Source organism: Nomascus leucogenys, chromosome 11, assembly GCF_006542625.1.
Source record: "Nomascus leucogenys isolate Asia chromosome 11, Asia_NLE_v1, whole genome shotgun sequence".
NCBI classification, from domain to species: Eukaryota; Metazoa; Chordata; class Mammalia; order Primates; family Hylobatidae; genus Nomascus; species Nomascus leucogenys.
The window spans coordinates 77028285-77052407 of record NC_044391.1 but is presented as its reverse complement, the minus strand read 5'-3'; the positions used below and the strand labels follow the sequence as shown (position 1 = coordinate 77052407).

Below are 24123 nucleotides of genomic sequence, written 5' to 3'. Positions count from 1 at the left end.
TCCCAGCAACAGTGTACAATGGTTCCCTTTTCTCCACATCCTCATCAACATTTGATTTTGCCTGTCTTTTGGATAAAAGCCATTTTAACTGGGGTGAGATGATATCTCATTGCAGTTTTGATTTGCATTTCTCTGATGATCAATGATGTTGAGCACCTTTTCATATGCCTGTTTTCCATTTGTATGTCTTCTTTTGAGAAATGTCTATTCCAGTCTGTTGCCCATTTTTTGATCAGATTATTAGATTTTTTTACAGAGTTGTTTGAGCTCCTTATATATTCTGGTTATTAATCCCTTGTCAGAGGGGTCATTTGCAAATATTTTCTCCCATTCTGTGCGTTGTCTCTTCACTTTGTTGATTGTTTCCTTTGCTGTGCAGAAGCCTTTTAACTTGATGTGATTCCATTTGTCTGTTTTTGCCTTGGTTGCCTGTGCTTGTGGGTATTTCTCAAAAATTTTTTGCCTAGACCAATGTCCTGGAGATTTCCCCCAATATTTTCTTGTAGTCATTTTATAGCTTAACATCTTATATTTAAGTCTTTAATTCATTTTAATTTGATTTTTGTATATGGCGAGAGATAGGGGTCTATTTTCATTCTCTTGTATATAGATACCCAGTTTTCCCAGTACTGCTTATTGAAGAGACTGTCTTTTCCTTAGTGTACGTTCTTGGCACTTTTGTTGAAAATGAGTTCACCGTAGGTTGTAGATTTGTTTCTGCATTTTCTATTGTGTTCCATTGATCTGTGTGTCTGTTTTCATGCCAGTACCATGCTGTTTTGGTTACTATAGCTCTGTAATATAATTTGAAGTCAGGTAACGTGATTCTTCCGGGTTTGTTCTTTTTGCTTAGGATAGCTTTGGCTACTCTGGGTCTTTTGTGGTTCCATATAAATTTTAGGATTATTTTTTCTGTTTCTGTGAAGAATGTCATTGGTATTTTGACAGGGATTGCATTGAATCTGTAGATTGCTTTGGGTAGTATGGATATTTTAATGATATTGAGTCTTCCAATCCATGAATATGGAATATTTTTCATTGTTTGTTGTCCTTTTCAATTTCCTTCATCAGTGTTTTATAGTTTTCATTATAGAGATCCTAATATGTGGCTATTGTAAATAGGATTACTTTAATTTTTTTTCACATTGTTCACTGTTGACATATTGAAATGCTACTGATTTTTGTATGTTGATTTTGTATCCTGCAACTTTGCTGAATTTGTTTATCAGTTCTACTAATTTTCTTGTGGAGTCTTTATTTTTTTCTAAATGTAAGATCACATCATCCTTAAACAAGTTTAAGTTGACTTCTTCCTTTTCAATTTGGATGCCCTTTATATCTTTCTCTTGTCTGATTGCTCTAGCTAGAACTTCTAGTACTATGATGAATAACAATGGTGACAGTGGGCACCCTCATCATATTGCAGATCTTAGAGGAAAGGCTTTCAGTTTTTCCCCATTCAATATGATACTAGCTGTGGGTCTGTTGTATATGACTTTTATTACTTTGAAGTATGTTCCTTCTAGCCTCAGTTTTATCATAAAGGGATGTTAAATTTTATCAAATACTTTTTCAGCATCAATTGAAATTATCATGTGTTTTTTATTCTTTATTCTGTTGATATGATGTATCACATTGATTGATTTGCATATGTTGGACCATCCATGGGTGATAAATCCCACTTAGTCATAATGAATGATGTTTCTAATGTATTGCTGAATTGGTTTGCTAGTATTTTGTTAAGGATTTTTGCATCAATATTCATCACAGATATTGGCCTGTCATTTTCTTTTTTTGATATGTCTTTTTCTGGTTTTTGTGTCAAGGTAATACTGGCTTCATAGAAAGAGTTTGGAAGTGTTCCTTCTTCCTCTATTTTCTGGAATAGTTTGAGTAGGATTGGTATAAGTCATTCTTTAAACGTTTGGTAGAATTCAGCAGTGAGGCCATCAGTTTGCAGGCTTTTCTCTACTGGGAGACTTTTTTATTACAGCTTTGATCTCATTACTTGTTATTGATTTGTTTGGGGTTTGGATTTCTTCCTGGTTCAATCTTGGTAGGTTTTATATATCTAGAAATTTGTCAATTTCTTCTAGATTTTCCAATTTATTGGCATATAGTTGCTCATGGTAGCAACTAATGGTCCTTCGAATTGCTGCAATATCAGCTTTAATGTCTCTTTTTTCATTTCTCATTTTATGTATTTGGATCTTCTCTCTTTTTTCTTAGTCTGGCTAAAGGTTTGTCAATTTTGTCTACATTAGAAAACCCTAACTTTTTGTTTTATTGATCCTTTGTAATTTTTCCCACTCTAATGTTATTTATTTATGCTCTGATCTTTATTATTTATTTTTTTCTACTAATTTTGGGTTTGATTTGCTTTGCTTTTCTAGTTCTTTAAGATGCATTGTTAGATTGTTTATTTGAAGTTTTTCCTCTTTTTAAATGTAGGCACTTGTAGATCTAGACTTCCCTCTGACTACTGCTTTTGCTGTATCCCATAGGTTTTGGTAAGTTTTATTTCCATTATCATTTTCTAGATCCTGTAGAAATTTTAAAATTTTCTTCTTAATTTCTTCTTGGTTATTCAGAAACATATTGTTTAATTTCCATATATTTGTATAGTTTCCAAAATTTCTCATTATTAATTTTTAGTTTTATTCCATTGTGCTCAGAGAAGATGCTTGATATTATTCCAACTTTAAAAAATGTTTTAAGACTTGTTTTGTAACCTAACATATGGTCTGTCCTTGAGAATGACCCATGTGCTAAGGAAAAGAATGTGTATTCTGCAGCTCTTGGATGAAACGTTCTATGAATACCTATTAGATCTATTTTGTCTGTAGTGCAGATTAAGTCTCTTGTTTCTTTGTTGATTTTCTATCTGGAAGATCTGTCTAATGCTGAAAGTGGAGTGTCGATGTCTCCCACTATTATTGTATTGGGGCCTAGCTCTCTCTTTAGCTCTAATGACATTTGCTTTATATATCTGGGTGCTCCTTTGTTAAGTGTTTAAACATATATGTTTAAATTTGTTATATATATGTTTAAAATTGTTATATCTTCTTGCTGAATTGACCCCTTTGTCATTATGGAATGACCTTCTTTGTCTTTTCTGATAGTTTTTGTCTTGAAATCTATTTTGTCTGATATAAGTATAGTGACTCCTGTTCTTTTTTGGTTTCCATTAGCATGGAATGTCTTTTTCCATCCCTTTATTTTCAGTCTATGTGTGTCTGTGTAGGTGAACTGTGTTTTTTGTAGACAGCAGATCAATGGGTCTTGTTTTTTCATTATTTAGCCAGTCTGTCTTTTGGAGAATTTAGCCCAAGTACATTCAATGTCATTTTTAGTACTTACTCCTCCCATTGTGTTGTTTGTTTTCTGGTTGTTTTGTGGTCTTCTCTTCCTACTTTCTTTCCTTTCTGTCTTCCTCTAGTAAAGGTGATTTTCTCTGGTGATATGATTTAGTTTCTTGCTTTTTATTCTTTTGTGTATTCATTGTATGTCTTTTGCTTTGAGGTTACCATGAGGCTTGCAAATACTATCTTATAACCCATTATTTTAACCTGATAACAACTTAACATTATTTGCATAAACAAACAAGCAAAAGGAAAACTAATAAAAACTTTATGCTTTAACTTCATCCCCCCACTTTTTAACTTTTTGTTGTTTTCATTTATATCTTATTGTACTGACGATGTCTTGAAAAGGTGTTGTAGGTATTATTGATTGATTCCTTGTTTAGTCTTTCCACTTAGGATAAGAGTAGTTTACAAAACACAATTATGCTGTTATAATGCTCTGTGTTTTTCTCTGTACTTACTATTACCAGTGAGTTTTGTACCTTCAGATGATTATTTATTTGTCATTAATGTCCTTTTCTTTCTGATTGAAGTATTCCCTTTAACGTTTCCTACAGGACAAGTCTGGTATTGAGGAAATCCATCAGCTTTTGTTTGTCTGGGCAAGTCTTTATTTCTCCTTCATGTTTGAAAGATATTTTTGCCAGATATACTATTTTAGGGTAAGAGTTTCTTTTTCCTTTAGCACTTTAAATATGTCATGCCTCTCTCTCCTGGACTGTGAGGTTTCCACTGAAAAGTCTGCAGCCAAATGTATTGTAACTCTATTATATGTTATTTATTTTCACTTGCTGCTTTTAGGATTTTTTTTTTTTTTTTGAGACAGAATTTTGTTCTTTTCGCCCAGGCTGGAGTGCAATGGCACAATCTTGGCTTACTGCAACCTCTGCCTCCCGGGTTTAATGGATTCTCCTTCCTCAGCCTCTGAAGTAGCTAGGATTACAGGTGCACACCACCACGCCCAGCTAATTTTTGTATTTTTGGTAGAGATGGGGTTTCACCATGTTGGCCAGGCTGGTCTCGAACTCTTGAGCCCAGGTGACCCACCCACCTTAGCCTCCCAAAGTGTTGGGATTACAGGCGTGAGCCACTGCACCTGGTCTAGGATCCTTTCTTTATCTTTTTTTTTTTTTTTTTGTGGTCAGAAGGCTTCTACTGAAGAGCTTTCTTTATCCTTGACTTTTGGGAGTTTAATTATTAAGTGGCTTGAGATAGTCTTCTTTGGGTTAAATCTGCTTGGTGTTCTATAACCTTCTTGTACTTGGATATTGGTATATTTCTCTAGGTTTAGGAAGGAAGTTCTGTTTTTATGCCTTTGAATAAACTGTCTACCCCATATCTCTTTCTCCACCTCTTCTTTAAGGCCAGTGACTGTTAGATTAGCCCTTTTGAGGCTATTTTCTAGATCCTGTAGGCATTCTTCATTGTTTTTTATTATTTTTTCTCCTCTGACTATATATTTTCAAATAGCCTGTCTTCAAACTCACTAATTCTTTTGTCTGCTTGATCAAGTCCACAGTTAAAGAACTCTGATGCATTCTTTGGTATGTCAATTGCATTTTTCAGCTCCAGAATTTCTGCTTGATTCTTCTAAATTATTTCAATCTCTTTGTTATGTTTATCTAATAGAATTCTGAATTCCTTCTCTGTGTTATGTTGAACTTCTTTGAGTTTCCTCAAGACAGCTATTTTGAATTCTCTGTCTGACAGGTCACGTATCTGTGTTTCTCCAGGATTGGTCCCTGGTGGTTTATTTAATTCCTCTGGTGAGGTCATGTTTTCCTGGATGGTGTTGATGCTAGTAGATGTTCTTCAGTGTCCGAGCACTGAAAAATCAGGCATTTATTGCAGTCCTCACTGTCTGAGTTTATTTGTAGGCATCCTTCTTGGAAAGGTTTTCTAGGCATTTGAAAGAATTTGAGTGTTGTGATCTAAGCTGTATCTACTTTAGAGGGCACTCCAAGCCTAGTAACAGTGTGGTTCTTGCAGACTCATAGAGGTACCACATTGATAATTTTGGACAAGATCCAGGAGAATTATCTGAATTACCTGGCAAAGACTCTTGTTCTTTTCCCTTAATTTCTTCTGACATACAGAGTTTCTCTCTCTCGCTCTCTCTCTCTCTCTCTCTCTGTCTCTGTTCTAAGCCACCTAAACCTGGGGATGAAGACCACCTCTGTGGTCACCACTGCTATGACTGCACTGGGTCAGATCCAAAGCCTGCACAGTGCTGAGTCTCACCTAAGGCCTATCTACTGTGACCACTCCCTGGCCACTGCCTATGTTTGCTCAAGGCCCTGGGGCTCTGCAGTCAGCAAGTGGCAAAGCCAACCATGCCTGGGTCCCACCTTTCAGGGCGGTGAAGTCTCATAGACCCTGGGTGGGCCCAGAGGTGCCTTCCAGGAGTCAGGAACTGGAGTCAAAAACCTCAGAAGTCTACCTGGTGTTCTGTTGTATTGTGGCTGCGTTGGCACTCAAATCACAAGATGCAGTCCTTCCCACTCCTCTTCCCTTCTTTTTCCAGAGGCAGAGGAGCCTCATCTTGTAGCCACTGCCACCCCAGGCCATGAGGAGTACTGTCAGACTACCATCAATGTTCCCTTAAGGCCGAAGGGTCTCTTAAGTCAGTTTGTTATGAATGCTGCCTGGCCTGTGAGTCCCTCTTTAGGGCACTGGGCTCCCCTCTGGCCCAGGGCAGGTCCAGAAATGCAGTCTAAGAGTCAAGTTCTGGAATTGGGAACCCCAAGAACCTGCTTGGTGCTGTATCCCCCTGTGGCATTGCTGGTAAATAAGATGCAAGAGAAAGTCCCTTTTACTTTTCCCTCGCCTTTCTCAAGCAGAAGGAGATTGCCCATAGCCACCACAGCTGGTAATGCTCTGAATTTTACCTAAAGCCAGCAAGTCTCAGAGGCTCACCCAAGGCCCTCGACATAATACCTGGGTATTACTGCTGTTCATTTGGGGTCCAAGTACTCTTCAGTTAGCAGGTGATGAATGCTGCTGGGACTGGTCCTTTCCTTCAAGGAAGCAGATTCCCTCTAGCCCAGGGCTATGTCTAGAATGTCATCTGGAAGCTAGTGTTTTGAACAGGGGTCTCATGACTCTGACTGATACCATCTTTTGCTGTGGCTGAGCTTGTATCCTAGATGCAAGACAGTCCTCCCCACTCTTCCATCTCCATTATATTTACATTTGGATGTCAACTCTGCCTTGAGGAGATCTAGTCATAAGATAAATGATTGGGGCAAAATGGTGGTTTATCAGACCAGTCCCTCTAGTGCCCGTGTGTGTCTGTCACTCTTTTTTTTTTTTTTTTTTTGATACGGAGTCTCACTCTGTCGCCCAGCCTGGAGTGCAGTGGTGTGATCTTGGCTCACTGCAAGCTCCTCCTCCCAGGTTCATGCCATTCTCCTGCCTCAGCTTCCCCAGCAGCTGGGACTATAGGCACACGCTGCCACGCCCGGCTAATTTTTGTATTTTTGGTAGAGGCAGGGTTTCACCTCCTGACCTTGTGATCCGCCCGCCTTGGCCTCCCAAAGTGCTGGGATTATAGGCATGAGCCACCGTGCCTGGCTGTCTGTCACTCTTACATGTAGTATTATTCTACTAATAGGACATTGGAAGAGAAGAGGAAGCAATTTTATAATTATCATTTGGAGATTGTCTAATAAGGAAGAGGCAGTAGTAAAGCTTAAATTTTAATAAAAGCTTTGGATTCATCAGGGTTTCACTTATCTGGAGGATGGAAAAGGGACTCATTCAGTCACCAGGCACTCACACAAGTGAGGTCTCAATCAAGATATAAACAGGCTTCCTGATTTTTTTTTTTTTAGAACTACAGAATCCAGGAAGTACCTAGTCTCTGCAAAATCTACCTGCAGCAAATCTGTGAAATTTCAAAGTTTTCTCATTTGACTCCTTTCCTAGAGGCTTCAGGGCATGTTCTAAGACTGAACAGTAACAAGTGGCTGGGGGAGTTGCTTGCAGCAGTGGCTATATCCACAGAGGACAGAAGCAAAGCTTCTGAATATAAATCTAATCAACCCACCTTTTCCACTTAAAAATTTTTAGTGGTCCACAACTTAGAGAATAGGTTCCATAAGCTTGCACACAGAGTCTTTGATTTGTGTTTCTGCAGCCTGGCCTCCTCTGCCTTAGACTGCCCTTTCCTCTTTTGCCCAATGCATTCTTCAAGATACATCCTGGAAGATCTCTTTCCCTAGGGAGCCTTTCCTGATCATCATCTCCTCTTCCCTTACTGTCTCCAACCCATCAAGAATTACACAATCTCATTTGAGGACCTCCAGTGCACCTGTGAAACCCTGGATTCCACTTCACTGTAGGGATCTCTTCACATGTCTGCCTTCTCCACTAGACTTAGACCTCCCTAATGGCATGACCATGCCTTGTCCCCTTTCCCTAGCTCAAAGCCCGGTACCCATGTGCGTTCAGTAAACATCTGATAATCTGATGAATCAGGGAACTTAGGGAAAATGTGAGAGTAAACTGAGTCTACTATCCCAGTTTGCTGTATGCCTAGAAGGAGGAAGAAGCACAGGATCTTGCTCCATTTTTTGTGTGTGGTGATGACTAAATTTATCTTTTTGTATTTCTCGTTGGTTCTCTCATTTCTCAGTTTCCATCCAGTCCAGTTTTTTCCTCTCACTTTTAATTTAGTGACTAGTCATTTGCCATGAGTAAGATTAACTGATATTTGTATAGGATTCTGTAATATAAAGAGACTTTTATACATAGTGCATCTCATCTAGACCTTATGACAATTTTGTGAGGAGATGATGTTACCCCCACTTCGTAGATTCCAGAAATGAGTCTCATTGAACGTGTGATTTGCCCAAGGTCATGAGGGATAGGAAGTAGCTGAGCAAGGTTATTCCAACTCCTACGTTAGTCCTCTTTCCCCTATACACCATTGCCTTTTCTGAAGAGTTTAATAAACATATAGTTAGCATCTAGTCTGGGCTAGGTACTCAGCTGGGTGTTAGTGTTATGATGATAAGGACTTATCTTTATGGAGCCACCTGGTAGAGGTGCTGAGATATAATATATTGGTTTTGTTCCAAATGTCCGAACAATTAGAAACATATCACCTATGGTAGTTGAAAATAGAGAAAGTTTTGTTGCTGTATATATGACATCCATGAATTATCCATTTTTTCTTTTGACTGAAATACCTATTTCACTGGGGGGTGGGAGTGCATTCCCAAAGAAGCAAGAATAACAGTAATAGAGAATTGAGGCAGAGACAGAAGGAGAGGAAATACAAAGGGATGAGTTACTGAGCTGACCATAGCTTTACAACAAAACCAGCTAGATAACTGGATTTACAGGATGTCTCCAGAGTAGCCATACGAAAAGACTACATCTGAGACAAGTTTATTGTAGGGAAGGATGAGAGATCTTCTGATATCTTTCCTATCTACTTTCTTTTATTGGTGGAGTCTACCCTACAAGGCACTCACTTCCTGTATTTCCAGGTTGTGTTACACAACCCCTCCAGGTATCCACTGGGGAGCCAGAACCCTGGGGCGCAGTGCAATAGTCTCTCCATGTCAGCTGGGGCTGCATGTGGTGACTCCTCAGTGTATGGTGTCAGTGACAGTGGCAGCAGCAACAGTAGCTGGGACTTAACCACTGTGCGAATAGCTGAGTAGCTAAAACAATGCAAATGGTTGACTTTGAGTGGGATGTGGTGGGTAGGGATGAGAGGAGCTGGTGTGATACATAACCTGGGTCTGATATACTGCATCTCTTGCACTTATTCTATTTTCTTGCATATTCATATATACCAAATGTTGTATGAGAACAAGATATTTTTCACTATTTCCTCAAGAAGGGAGGGGCAAGGCCAGTCCTTCCAGATAGTGGGCAGTTTCAATCCCCTAAATAACATTTAAAGATGGGCAAATCAAGCTGCACTCCACTGCTGCAGCTGGTTCAGGGTCATAGCTGATATTCACCATCTCCATTGTTGGTTCAGGGTCATAGCTGATACTCACCATCTCCGTTGTCTTCACCTATTCTTGTTTCCCACATCTTCAGTCAGTAGTCAGCTGCTTAATCCCTAATGGATGTCAACCATCAGCTGTTTTCCTTTGTCATGTAATAGCTGCTGCAGGTGCCCATTTATAAGTGTCACTGATCACAGAATTGCCACGAGGTGCCTCAGTGAGTCCTGCACTCTAGATGTACTCCTCCCTGCCCCCATTGTGTTAGCAACAACCCCAGCCTCTCATAGCAATCAGGGTTTGTTAAACTAGTAAGTACAGTAATTCTTTTCTTGCTTAACTACTGGCATTGATCGACATAGTTGCAATTTCCAGTTCTGTGGAACACAATGTGTTCTCTAAGAAGCAACACTGCCTGGGAATGAGGATCTCTAACACAGCAGATATAAGATTGTAGGAACAGAAAGTACACATTTTGAATGCTTCATTCAGAATAATTATGAGAAGGGTGGTCCTAGTTCCACCTTTTGGTTCCCAGAGCCCTTGCTTTTCCAGTCCATACATAGGATCTGAGCCTGACCCTACGGCCACTTTGTTTATGAGCCCATCATCATGCAAGCATTGGATGGACCAAAGGAAGGGGCTGGCTGATATTCAGAAAATAGGTCATCCTATCTACCTGATTGTCAAGAGCCTCCTTGTGGCTGTGCTTATTCTTTAGGGTCACTCCAGAGAGGAACTGTATGGAGGTAGTGGTCCATTTCTGGAGAACCTACGTATACCGCACTCTCTTTGAATTGACTCAAGATCTTCCTTTCTCCATCAGTTGGTTATAGAGGATTTCCCATAAGGCCATAAGTATGAGGTGAGGGAGTGACACCAGTGCCAAACAGGTAGGTGATCTGAAGGTCTGAGCAAACAAGTCACACTTTTTTTGTGTATCATCTGGACTACTTGAGTCTTTTCTTAAAAGTACCATTTTCTTCATACAATAGTTTGCTCCTGTGCCTCTCAACCTTTTTCTGGGCGTTTCTATTAAGACCATGCTCATGATGGGCAGCTCCAACTGCAGTTACATGGTGGACCATAGTCATGCTCTCAGGTTTTACCTTACAGGGTGTGTCCCTGCATGCTCTAGATCTCTGGGTCCCTAAAAATCTCACTGGTGTTGCAGGCCCCTTAATCATTAGGTACTTATGGTATAACTTCTGATATGTCTGTGTCTTATCAGGACATTCAAGTTGCTTGATCTATTCTCTTTATTGGGTCCAATTAGAAAAATATCAATCAATATAGAAGAGTAGCATAATGTGCTGTGACATATGAAGATGATAGAGATCATTACAAAACATACCATTATAGACAGTGGAATTAACACAGACCCAGGGCAAGGCCGTGAAGATTTACTGCTGTCCTTACAAATGTAAAGGTGAGCTGCTTTTGATTTTCCCTACTGATGAAAGTCAGGAATAAAGCATACAGCAAAATAATAGACACAAACGAAGTGCCAGAGGTTAGACTGGTATGCTCTAAAAAAAGAAAAATGATATCTGGCACAGAAGCTGCAATTGTGGATACCACCTGGTTGAATTTGCAGTAGCCCACTAGCACCCACCACTATCTATCTATCATCTATCTATCATCTATGTATCTATCATCTATCTATCTATCTATCTATCATCTATCTATCCATATCATCTATCTATCATCTATCTATTATCTATCTATCTGTCTATCATCTATCTATCCATCTATCATCTATCTATCTATCATCTATCTATCTATCTATCTATCTATCTATCTATCATCTATCTATCTAACTAATCTATCATCTATCTTTGTGTATTTGTGTGTAAGTTTGCAGAGACCAGATAGATGAAATGACTAGGGAGGGATACAATGGGAATTGCCATCGATGAATCCTTGAAGTCTTTGTTGGTACTAATTTCTGCAGTTCGTCTTGGGAGGAGATATTGCTTCTGATTAACTATCTTGGCCTGGAGGGAGGTTGCATTGCATTTTAAAAGGTTAATACTGCTCTTTTCTATCATAAAGTCCCTTAACTCATAGGTCAGGAAACTAAGGGCCAACTTCTAAGTATATCTATTCCATTAGACATTCAGAGACTGGAGAATTAACAGAATGGGTCCTTAGATCTATTTGACCCATTGTAAGATGGACTTGAGCCCAAATCCAATTTATAATCTGATACTGATAATACTCCATTTCCAACTACAAGACAATGGTGGTGGTGTTTTGGGTCCCCTGGTATTGGTGCCAACTGTGAGAATACCTAGACTTTTTGTCTGTCCAGTGCATATTTTGGCAAATTTGGGCAAGGATTAAAGGAATAAATGCCATGCTTGTGTGACATTGTGAGGAACAAGCTTTCCTTTCAATCACTGGGTTCTAGATCTGTGAGCTGACTTAGATCTAGTAACTAGAAATTGCAATTGTCCATTATACTGTCTAGCATCATCCTATGTTCATTAGTTCTCTATTATTTTTGACTGTACAAATCAAACAAAACCCTGGTTTAATGATTCTTAAACTTTAGTGTGCATCTCAACCACCTAGAGAGCTAGTTAAAACACAGATTGCTGGGCCTCATCCCTAGAATTTCTGCATCGGTAGCTGAGATGAGGCTCAAGAATTTTCATTTCAAACAAGTTCCCAGATGGTGCTAATGCTGCTGATCTCAGGTCCACACTTTGATAACCACTGCTGTAGAGGGCTACTTGTCTGTGTCATCTTTGGGAAAATCATCATTTCTTAGCTATAATAAAACGTCACTTTGGGACAAGGCACCTTCACTGCCCCTCTGGCCATGCTGCTCATTATGGTCATTACATCCACCTGGGCTCTGCCTTGATCAACTCCCCATATCCCCATTGATATTAGAGTCAACGCTGGCCTGACAGGACAACCAACTGTGGGTTCTCAGTGATGCTGGTCCTCAGGCCCTCCTGGAAAATAGAAACAGCTGGGGGATTCAGTGTCTTTATTCTAATAGTCCCCCTTTCTTGAGCCTCTGACCCCTTTCTCAATTACTCTGCCAAAGTGGTTCAAACATTTTCACTCAATTTACTAACCATTGTGAATCCAGGCTTCGAGGAGTCATCTCAGCAAACTGCTAGGACTAGTGTCCTTGTTAGATATGAAATTCCAAATTATGGTTGAGTTATCCACTCTAATAAATATTTTCCTCTTCAGCCTTAATTCTACTTCCCTGGTCTAACACCCTCAAGATTTACCCATACAGATGTTTCTCTGGTTCTTGTTTGATACATTTATGATCTGGTCCCACCACCTGCCATAGATCAAACGTGGTCACAGAATGCCTTAAAATAGCAGTTAGCTGCCTCATACTACCTATCAAGGATTTCAATGTCATCATAAGTATCCGACCACTGCCAAAGTCCTATAATTATCATCATCCTTATATTGATAAATTGCAGCGACAACTTAACATTTCCAAGACTTACCTTAAACCCCCACCTTATCCCAATTAGCCACAAATAAGAGCATTAGTAATTCTAATGTCACAGCTTGCCCGTTGTTATTACCAACTACCCCACTCTGAAACCAGTTTTCTTAGCCTTGGTTTCTTGGAGTAGACAGCGGAAGGGGATAGCTTTTGTGCTACTGTTTTATAGAGGTACAACCCTAGGAAAGAAAGAGTAAGGGGGAAAAGAGAGCAGTAAAGAAAGAGGGTAAGAAAATACAAGGTGGAGTATTATAATACCAAGGTAACCATGCCTTCAGAACAAAATAGCTGGTTGTCCCATCTTTTAAGACATTTCCAAAGAGGTCAAATAAAACCATTGCATCTCAGAGCAGTCCGTTAGGGGAAGAAATAACAGACAATGTATCTGCTGACTTTTTTTCTAGCTCTTGTCTTGCATTGTTTAAATCTGCCTCCATGGGAGTTAACTATTTGAAGTCCACATTTCCAGTTTACCCACACTTTCTTTCTTTCTTTTCTTTTCTTTCTTTCTTTCTTTCTTTCTTTCTTTCTTTCTTTCTTTCTTTCTTTCTTCTTTCTTTCTTTTTTCTTTCTTTCTTTCTTTTTCTTTCTTTCTCCTCTTCTTCTTCTTCTTCTTCTTCTTCTTCTTCTTCTTCTTCTTCTTCTTTCTTTCTCCTTCCTTCCTTCCTTCCTTCTTTTTTTTCCTTCTTTCTTTCCTTTCTTTCTCTTTCTAAACATGGTTTCTTTCCTTCTTTCCTTCTTTCTTCTTTTTCTTTCTCTTTCTTTTTTCTTCTTTTTTTCTCTTTCTTCTTTCTTTCTCTTTCTTTCTTTCTTTCTTTCTTTCTTCTCTCTTTCTTTCTTTCCTTCTTTCTTCTTCTTTTTTTTTTTTTTTGACATGGAGTCTCGCTCTGTTCCCCAGGCTGGAGTGCAGTGGTGCAATCTCGGCTCACTGCAAACTCCACCTCCCAGGTTCCAGTGATTCTCCTGCCTCAGCCTCCTTAGTAGCTGGAATTACAGGCATGCACCTCTACGCCCCACTAATTTTTGTATTTTTAGTAGAGATGGGGTTTCACCATGTTGGCCAGGGTGGTCTTGAACTCCTGACCTCAAGTGATCTGCCTGCCTTGGCCTCCCAGAGTGCTGGGATTACAGGCACGAGACACTGTCCCTGGCCTTACCCACACTTTCTAATCTATCTCTGAGGAAGCTGGAGCCTCTCTGGGTCCCCTCTGGCAGATCATGAAGATCTCCCTTTGTCATTTGGAGCTGTGCACGGGAACTCCTCAGTTGGTGGTGGCAGTGCCACAGAAGTTTAGATGTAATAGCCATGGGTGAGGTGTGATCCATTGCTGAGGCTGCTCTGACAGGGAAGCAAGGGTGACAGTGATGGGGGTGATGGTATTGGTGAGGCCAAGCAGATCTGGCATGGCACATAAAATGCATCCAGCTCAGTCAGCATATTTAACACTTATCAAAGACATATGAAGAAACAATTTTAATGAAATTGGAGAAAAAAGATTTAGCCAAATTCCTTGACCTTATGACATTATAAAATATTTTGTGAAACATACATATAAATAGATAATATTAATATAATGTACTAAATGCAGTGACAAAGGCAAGCGTGGGTTAAATAGGAAGAACAGAAAGGGGCAGCTAGCTTGGTTTGAGGGGCCTGGTCAGGGAAAATTTTCTGGAGGCAGGACCAACTACAGAGGCATGCAGTCAGGTAGCTTAGGGCCTTACCCTCAGAATTGTGGGTGCTTGGGGCTTAATGCTTTGTGGCCCCCTTTTGAAATTTTTAGTTTCATCTTTGAATTTGTGTTTTGTAAATGAAGTCCAATGGGACAATGGAGCACATGATGGGCACTCGAAGCCTCTGCTCATCTTGTGCTATTCACTTCTGGCTGCCTCCCTCCTCCCTGGCCCATTTACAGCCTGCTAGAACTCTAGGGCAGGAAGAGGCCATTATCCTCCTTTTCCCCAGCAGGGGCCACAGCATAGAAGCATGGAGGTTCAAGGTCAGGTTTGGCCATCACTCTTTTTCCCCAGCAGGGGCCACAGTGTAGAAGCATGGAGGATCAAGCTCAGGTTTGGGCTCCACAGTGTCCTGGGCAAGGCAAGGCAGCAGATGTTTCTGCCTTGGCTGGCAGAGCAACAGCCATGTTTGGGTCAGCAGGGACTTCTCACCTGTTCCCAAATCAGATGCCAAGTTTTCCCGGTGCAATGTCTAAATATTTTGGATTGGGATGACCTCCTGTGGAAGGGATAGGTTGAATTCCACCTGCGAGCTTTTCATTTTTTATTTTGCACTGGGCCACCCAAATTATGTGGCCACCTTGCCTGGAGGCAACGATGATGCTCAAATTGATTTGTGAAGGATAAGTAGAAATTTTCCAGATGAAAAAGGTTGGGGAGGGGTTGAAAGGGTCTACTAAGGAGTGGGACATGAAACAAAAGATTTCACCATTTATGCAGAAAATGTATATTTTTCTCTTTTGAATATCTTGGGGGATGGTAGTTCCATTTCCTGAAATGGAGAAGAGAAGGTATGAGTGGTTCAGGGAGGAATCTGAGTTTCCTCTGGGTATGTTAATTTGAGATTCCCATTAGACCTCCTTTTGGAGATGTCTAGTTGACAGTCTGGAGTTGGAGGCAGAAATAAGGGCTGGATATAGGCTTAACGCCATGGGATCAAGTGAGGATGCCCAGGTAGGGGATGTAAATAGAGCAGAAAAGAGGATTTGGGCACCTTTGTTTTAGATCAAGCTTGTCCAACCCATGGCCTGTGGGCTAAAGGCAGCCCAGGATGGCTTTGAATGTGGCCCAACACAAATTTGTAAACTTTCTTAAACAATTATGATATATATATTTTTAAGCTCATTAGCTATCATTAGTGTTAGTGTATTTTATGTGTGGCCCAAGACAATTACTCTTCTTGCAATGTGGCCCAGGGAAGCCAAAAGATTGGACACCCCTATTTAGATGATGATCAGAAAAGGAGGATCCAGTAAAGAAGGAAGACATTCAGGGGAGTATCATAGAGAAAGAGATGAAAGTATTTTGAGAAGGAGATCAGCACATAGTTTGAAAAGTTTTAAGTCAACATCAGAATTTCAAGGTATTTCACATAAAATTCGGACTTTTAGCCTGTCTTGAACAATCGGCAGGGCAGACAACACTGGCCCACATTCTGCATGGTAAGAACCAGTTCATACACACAGAGCCTGTGCTCATGAATGGGTGTGCATGTTCTAGCTTCACTTCTCCACCTAATAGTCCTTGTCACCCTCATTATTAGGGCTTATCAGTCTTCATTTGTGATTGTGCTTACATCACTGAAAGTCCTGCAGATGAGAACTATTTCTCTGTGTGTAAGTCTCCATCAAAGCCAGGAAAAGAAAAGATAGCCTATGTGTTTAAAAACAAAATTGGAGAAAGTGTATTTCTTTGTAGAAGTAAAGAATATTCTGTGTGCTTAATTAGGAAACAAAGCCTCTTCAAAAGAAACAGCTTTGCCTGTTTCACTCAGTTATAATCCGTTGCCTCCCTGGCTTCTGTATGCTTTCCAGTTGACCCTACCCTAAATTCATTTGCAAATTCTGTTCCCAGAACCAATATTTCTCAAATGCTTTCATGTTATTTTTCTTGCTCAATTAACTTCAGTGAGTAGTGAATGTTGGTGTCCACATTTTCTGAACACAGAATATATTAATTGAGGCTGTTTTTAAAATTTAAATGCACATTTAGGAGCATTTATCTACCATTCTCTGCTGACCCTCCTCCCAGGTGCTAATTTAGGACCAATGCCAGTTCAGATCAAATTCTACCTGAAAGACTATTTTCTAATCATGCCACATGTAGGGACCATCTTGGGGGCAAGACAGCATCTGTGTGGCAGGAGTAGTTCACTCCAGTCCCCTTGAGAGCCCTTGCCTCTGGAGGAGCTGCAACCAGCCTCAGTGGCAGGGTGAGGGTTGTGGCTTCTGTATCCCAGAGTCGGCTCCTTCTCACCACCCCCTTCCCTTCCTCCAATTCGTCCCCGAGAGCCTCACCCTCCCTAGTTCATCACATTCCGGTGACACAAATATCCTATTTATGGATATTAATTATATTAACACATAATAGTATTGTAAATTAGAAACTTCATCTCTCAGGAGAAAAGAAAACTAGTTGGTTTTGTCCTTTCTTGCAAATTGAAGGTGGTACTATAGCCTAGTGGTTAGAAGCTTCACCTCTTTGCCAAAGTGCTTGCATTCAAATCCCATTTCCTTTATATCTTATTATGACATGTAAAATGGGAAAAATGACCCACCTCATCTTTTATGTGTAACAGGGGGACCAGCCCAAACTGGGCCTACTCTGTTGATAACAAAATGTCGAGTTACCTTGTAGGTATGACAGAGGCAAAACTACAAGTCATGTAGTCCAGGAAGACATAATTAAAAAAAGCTTTGACTTCTAACAACATCTGGAACCAATGATTCCTTCCCTGGAAACCAAAAAGACTGAGACTTGACTGGAACCTGAACACTAGGACTCTTTCAAAAGCAAAGGGTCTCTTGGCCCTGAAGAGCTGGGGCTAAAATCTGCCTCAATACACCTTACCATAAATGGTCAAATTTGAAACTGTCCAATCAGACCCATGCTAAGTCAACATTCCTAAATCATTTTCTTTGCCCTCTGATTCCTTGTAACTCTCTTTTTTCTTTTTTTTCTTATTTATTTATTTATTTATTTATTTAAGATGGGGTCTTGTTCTGTCACTCAGGCTGGAGTGGAGTGGCACAATCATGGCTCACTGCAGTCTAGACCTCCTGGGGTCTAATGATCCTCATGCCTCAGTCCCCCAAGTAGCACCACTACGTCCAGCTAATGTTTGTATTTTTTGTTGAGATGCTGTTTTGTCATGTTGCTCAGGCTGAAAAACTTTCATTAGATTCCAAATCAGGGAGAGAGATTTGAGCCCAACTCCTTGCTGGCTGATTTGCAATAAAACCTTTCTTTTCTCAAAAGCTGGTGCCATGGTATTGGCTTCCGTGTACATCAGCTAGCAAGCCCATTTGCTCAATAACATGAAGATTATATGAATTAATATGTAAAGTTCTTAATTAGTAGCAGTTGGCACATAGTAAATGCTCAAATTTTTGCTGCTATACTATATCATTATTATGGTTATCTTGTGGCATGCTATTATATCTTCTTTCCATTTAGTTATTGTATAACCACTGGGCTGATTTATTCTTTTCTCTGGAGTATAATTTTAATTTTTTTTCCACAGACCTTTCTGACTTATGCATAATTCCCTACCTATATCCATCCTTTTCTACTTATAAAGATAGAAAGAAATTTCTATTTTTAATTTACAGACAGATGCATACTTATTAGAAGAAATAGAATATCTATATTTATCTATAGGTAAATACATATTTATAATTTATTATCAGAAATTAATCAGAAATTATTAATTTCTAATTATTAATCAGAAATTAATAGAGAAATGAAATAACTCACGTCAAAATCCTTCACTTGGTTCCAGTTACATTTTTCTTAATACTCTCATTCTCTTCATTAATTAGTTCTTTATTCTGAATTCCAGACATTTATGCATTGAATAAGTAGTCCTTTTGTGTTGTATTTTAATGCAAGTTTATGTGATTTACTTTGTAATGTTTTGAATTTATTTTTTCATTTTTGAACTTTTCATTTTGAAATGAAGACTTGGTAAACAGTTTCAAAAATAGTACAAATAATTCCTGCATATCCTTCACCCAGTTCCCCCAAATGTTTCATCTCAAAAAACCACAGTAAAATGATCAGAATCAGGAAGTTAGCACTATACAATAATATTAACTTATTTATGGTCTCTATTTAAATTATACCATGTATCCCACTAATACCCTTTTACTGGCCTAGATTCCAATCCAGGATCCCACATTGCATTTAATTAACGTATCTTCTTGATTTCCTTCCATCTGTGAAAGTTCCTTAGCCTTTGTCGTTCATGGTCTTGACACTTCTGAAGAGTGTTAAGATTTAATTCAGATTATGCATTGTTGGCAAAATTCCATACACCTGATGTAATGCTGCTTCCACTGGGTGTGAGGAGGGCTCTTCTATTGGAAAATAAGCTTCATCAGAATTTAGGTGCTCAGTATCACCAGCATCATCAGAGTCTTCCCACATGTACCCATTTTAACTTAAAGGATCCAAGTTATTTCCTGATCGATAGCCTCATTTTAATAGTAGATACTTTGTGAGGCTGGGAGTTCAACTTACAATATATTTCAGTTAGTCACAGAATGGGATATTCTGCATTTAATTTTCAGCAATCTCAGCCTTGTATTATAGGAGGTAAGGGTCTCCTTCATAGCATACATAGATGTTTTGAGGTAATTTATGTGGCACTTGAGGTGGGAATTTGAATCACAGAGCTCATCCTTATTTCATCATTTTGCCCATTGACATCAGGAACAACCACCTAATGTCATTACATTTATTAGACTCCCCAAAATGTTCAAAAGTATTATATACATAGTCACCCAGCTCCTTCGTTCTTGTACTTCCTTCAGATCAAGCCATACTTGATCTGGCCATAGAGGTACCCTAAATATCTCCACTTGATAACCGTAACTAACAGTGCTCTTTTTACTATTAAAGAAAGAGTCATTAGTGTTTTTAAATCCAATCAGATTAGACACTCAATTCTAGAAGCCCCAGAACCAATTACTCCGGATAACAAAATCATCTAATTAACCAGGGTTCTCCAAAGAAACCAGGTGATATGGTTTGGCTCTGTGTCTCCACCCAAATCTCACCTTGAATTATACTTCCATAATTCCCAGGTGTTGTGGGAGGGACCCAGTGGGAGATAATTTGAAGCATGGGGCAGTTCCCCCATACTGTTCTCGTGGTAGTGAATAAGTCTCGCGAGACTGATGGTTTTATCAAGGATTTTTGCTTTTGCATCTTCCTCATTTTCTCTTGCTGCCACCATGTAAGAAGTGCCTTTCTCCTCCTACCATGATTCTGAGGCCTCCCCAGTCATGTGGAACTTGTAAGTCCAATCAAGCCTCTTTTTCTTTCCAGTCTTGGGTATGTCTTTATCAGCAGCATGAAAACAGGCTAATACATAGGGCCAGCAGGAGATAGAGAGAACGTACGTGTGTGTGAGAGAGAGACAGAGAGAGATTGAGAGAGAGATTTATTATAAGGAATGGGCTGATGTGGTTATGGGGACTGAGAAGTCCAGGCAGAAGTGCTGATGGTACATACGTTCCAGTTTGAGTAGGAAGGCCTGAGAAGCAAGTGAGCTGATGGTGTTCGTTCCAGTCTGACAGTGAAGGTCTGAGAACCAGGAGAGCCAATGATGTAAGATTCAGTCTGAATTCAGGCCCCAAAGCAGAAGACTTCTGTCACAGTTTGATGACAGGAAGAGAGAAAACATTCTTTCTTACTTATATTAGGTTGGTGCAAAAGTATTTTGCCATAACTTTTAATGGCAAAAACCGTGATTACTTTGCACCAACAGAATACTTTTAGTCCATTCAGGCCTCCAAAAAATTGGAAGAGGCCTGCACACATTGCAGACGGAAATCTCCTTCATTCAGCTTACTAATTCAAATGTTAACCTCATCAAGAAATAACCACATAGACATTCCCACGAGCAATGTTTAGCTAAATATCTGGGCACTCCATGGCCCTGTTAAGTTGACACATAAAATGAACCATCACACCTTCTAAACACATCAAATCAGGAGGCACATAGTGACATTTTGTCTAATTACTAGTGACGTTAACTTAGATCACTTGGATAAGGCAGTCTTTCAAATTTCTGCACTTAACGTTATTTTCCTCTTTGTATTTGGTAAATATCTTGTGGTGAGATAATTGAGACTATGTGAATATCCTGTTTTTCATCACACCTTTACCTGCTAATTTTAACATCTGTTAATGATTCTTGATTGAGGTAATTATTACTGTAACGTTGTCAAATGATGATTTTATATTTCTATTATTTCTTCTATATTTATTAATTTGAATTCTCTTATTTATTTCTTGAATTATTTGTATCAGTATGGACTCATCAATATATATTTTTTATTTTGGGGGTTATAGTCCATTATTGTCATTATTAATTTTGTTACTCAACTTGTCATAGATTTGGGCATTAGGAGATCTTCTTTAAATCATATTTAAACAGCTTTGCTCTGTGAATTCTCATGGTTAGGTACGTAACGTTTGTATAAATAAATTTTCTCTATTATTATAGCAATCCAGGTTTCTTCGCATAGAAATGCCTTAAAAACTTTTTTTTATCTTAAAAACGTTTAATTAGAAGTACTACACTAAATAATGGAAACTTAGTAGCCACCCCAGATAAAAACAAAACAAAATAAAACAACAACAACCACAATGACCCGTCCCACCACTACCAAGTTATTTTACACTTCCAGATCAATAATTGTTCATGGGCATTGTATTGAAATGCTATAAAGACATTTTCACTGGCTAGAGACACTATTTCAAATGAAATATATAAAGAAACATGAGGGGTGGAGCCAAGATGGCCGAATAGGAACAGCTCTGGTCTGCAGCTCCCAGCGTGAGCGACGCAGAAGACGGGTGATTTCTGCATTTCCATCTGAGGTACCGGGTTCTTCTCACTAGGGAGTGCCAGACAGTGGGCGCAGGACAGTGGCAGCGCACCGTGCGCGAGCCGAAGCAGGGCGAGACATTGCCTCACTCGGGAAGTGCAAAGGGTCAGGGAGTTCCCTTTCCTGGTCAAAGAAAGGGGTGACAGACGGCACCTAGGAAAATCGGGTCACTCCCACCCTAATACTGCGCTTTTCCGACGGACTTAAAAAACGGCACACCGGGAGGTTATATCCCGCATCTGGCTCGGAGGGTCCTACGCCCACGGAGTCTCGCTGATTGCTAGCACAGCAGTCTGAGATTAAACTGCAAGGCGGCAGCGAGGCTGGGGGAGGGGCGACATTTTAAAGTGACTCCTGTGGATTTTATTTCGTGAATAATTAAAATATAGCATTTAGTGCTCTAGTTATACATTTTATAACTCATTCATTTATATCAGTCTTTATATCTGAAAGAGGTTTAATGTATTGTTTAAATTCATTGTTTTCTTTTACTGCAAGCCACAGAAAGAAATTCTAGCTATTTCATCCCAAAAGGAATTTATTGAAGGGATATGAGGTAACTAATAGAATGGAAAAGAAACCAAAAATCAGGCTCAGAAAGGAAGTATCAAAAAGAGCTGCAGGAATCCTTAAAGAAGGAACTAACAAGCAGACCCTTTGAAGAGCATCTATCTCCCTAAAGATAGTCTTTGTGGGATTCTGTTCAAGATCCAAATATTAAAGACAGAGCAAGTAATCTAATTTAACTGCCAGTCCCAAAAAGATTGGTTCCCCTTGGAGAGAATGACATCTTGGTTTGAGTTCCCCCAGAGCAGAATCTGAAACAAGGTTTCAAGAACAAGTGGTTTATTTTGGAGATGATCCTAGGAAACCTCAGTAGGGGAGTGGAGAAGAGAGGCAGGGAAGGAAGAGAAGCCAATAAAGGATGTGTTATCAAAGCAGTTCCCACAATGAGCAACTGGAGCTTCATCCCACAGGGAGACAATCTAGAACACACATCAGAGTTCTCTCAACCTAGAAGTGAGGAAGCTAGGATATTTTTCAACATATCTATTATTTACACGATTTGCTGGGGGCTTCTGGGCATTAACTCTTGGGCACTTTTGGCTTGTCCTGTGTGTGAGATGAGTGTTCTATTGCAACCAGATGAAAGTTCTCAAGCAGAGACACAGGAGTTTGCAGTGAGAGCAACCTTTTGTGAGTAGAAGCAAGTGCTGAGAAGACATGGGCAGAGCATGGCCATGTCTGCTGCAGTGGTTTCCTTAAGTAAGATTGGGATGCTGTTTCTAGAAAAAGATTGGCATCTCGGCAGGCAAAAATAGTAGATATTTATTTTGCCATGAAGACAAATGTCTTATTTTACAGGAAAGTTGTTTTCATGTCAAATGCTATATATAGTATGAATTAGGATGTTTTCAGCCACATGTAGGAGCCTACCAATTATAAATGGCTTAAAAGAATACAGATTGTATCAGGCATGATAAACTACTTTATGCTATGGTAACAAAGAACCCCCACCAGTGGCTTAACATAGCAGAAGTTAATTTCTCACTCACACAAAGTCACAAAGTTGGCTGAGGGTTCAGGCAGCTCTTCACAGCCGCTGTTTTTCAGGCATTGGCTCTTCCTTCCAGGCTGTTTGATCTTACGACACCTCCATAAATATACGTGCTCCCATGATTACCACTGCAGGGGAAGAGCAGGTAGAGAGTCAAACATGAGATAGCACATGACACTTCTGGCCACATTTCATTTCATCCACCGAGTCATGGAGCCATGCTTTGGTGGAGAAGTGCTGTGTCCCTGTGTGTCCAGGAGTAGAGAAGAACAGGATATCGGTAATTACAGGGAATAACTGCTGCAAGGTTTGGAGGGAGATAAGTCCAGGGGTGTTTCAGTGGCTTGAGTGCCATCCCTGACTTGCTAAGGACACCTTTTTGTCACATAATAACTACAGTAGCTCCAAATACCACTTCTTCTCACATCAATATTCATAGGCAGAAAGAGAGAGTTGGGGTCTCTCTGCCTCTTTTTTCTAATCAGGTGGGGTGGAGCTTCTCTTCTCCCACCCTGACTCTTTATCAAGGAAGAGAATCTTTCCTAAAAGCCTCGCAATAGACTGCCAATTATGCTTCACTAGTCAGAACCGGGTCATATGACTACCTCTAGCTGCAAGAGGGCATCTGACATTTGCAGCCTCACTCATGAAAGTCAGGTTCTGCCGGCCGGGCGCGGTGGCTCACGCCTGTAATCCCAGCACTTTGGGAGGCCGAGGCGGGTGGATCACAGGGTCAGGAAATCGAGACCATCCTGGCTTACGCGGTGAAACCCCGTCTCTACTAAAAGTACAAAAAATTAGCCGGGCGAGGTGGCGGTCACCTGTAGTCCCAGCTACTCGGGAGGCTGAGGCAGGAGAATGGCGTGAACCTGCGGGGGGAGCTTGCAGTGAGCCGAGATCACGCCACTGCACTCCAGCCTGGGCGGCAGAGCCAGACTCCGTCTCAAAAAAAAAAAAAAAAAAAAAAAAAAAAAGTCAGGTTCTGTCAGCTTAGAAAAAGGGGTAGGAGAATGGCTGTTGTGTTCAGAATCAGCAGTCATACCACGTGTCTGCCACACATGGCGACAATATTCTCACTGTCCATGTATAGGATTATAAAACATGTGCCCCA

The 24123-nt window shown here is 40.0% G+C and overlaps 1 long non-coding RNA gene across 1 annotated transcript; it reads right to left on the bottom strand.

Annotated features, from left to right (window-relative positions):
- Positions 1–14277: 14277 nt before the first annotated feature.
- Positions 14278–23252, bottom strand: LOC105740529. The gene is made up of 2 exons (XR_001116574.2): positions 23011–23252; positions 14278–15327 (listed from the first exon to the last, which is right to left on the bottom strand). It is a non-coding gene; the product is annotated as an uncharacterized LOC105740529 (long non-coding RNA).
- Between the last annotated feature and the right edge of the window lie 871 nt (positions 23253–24123).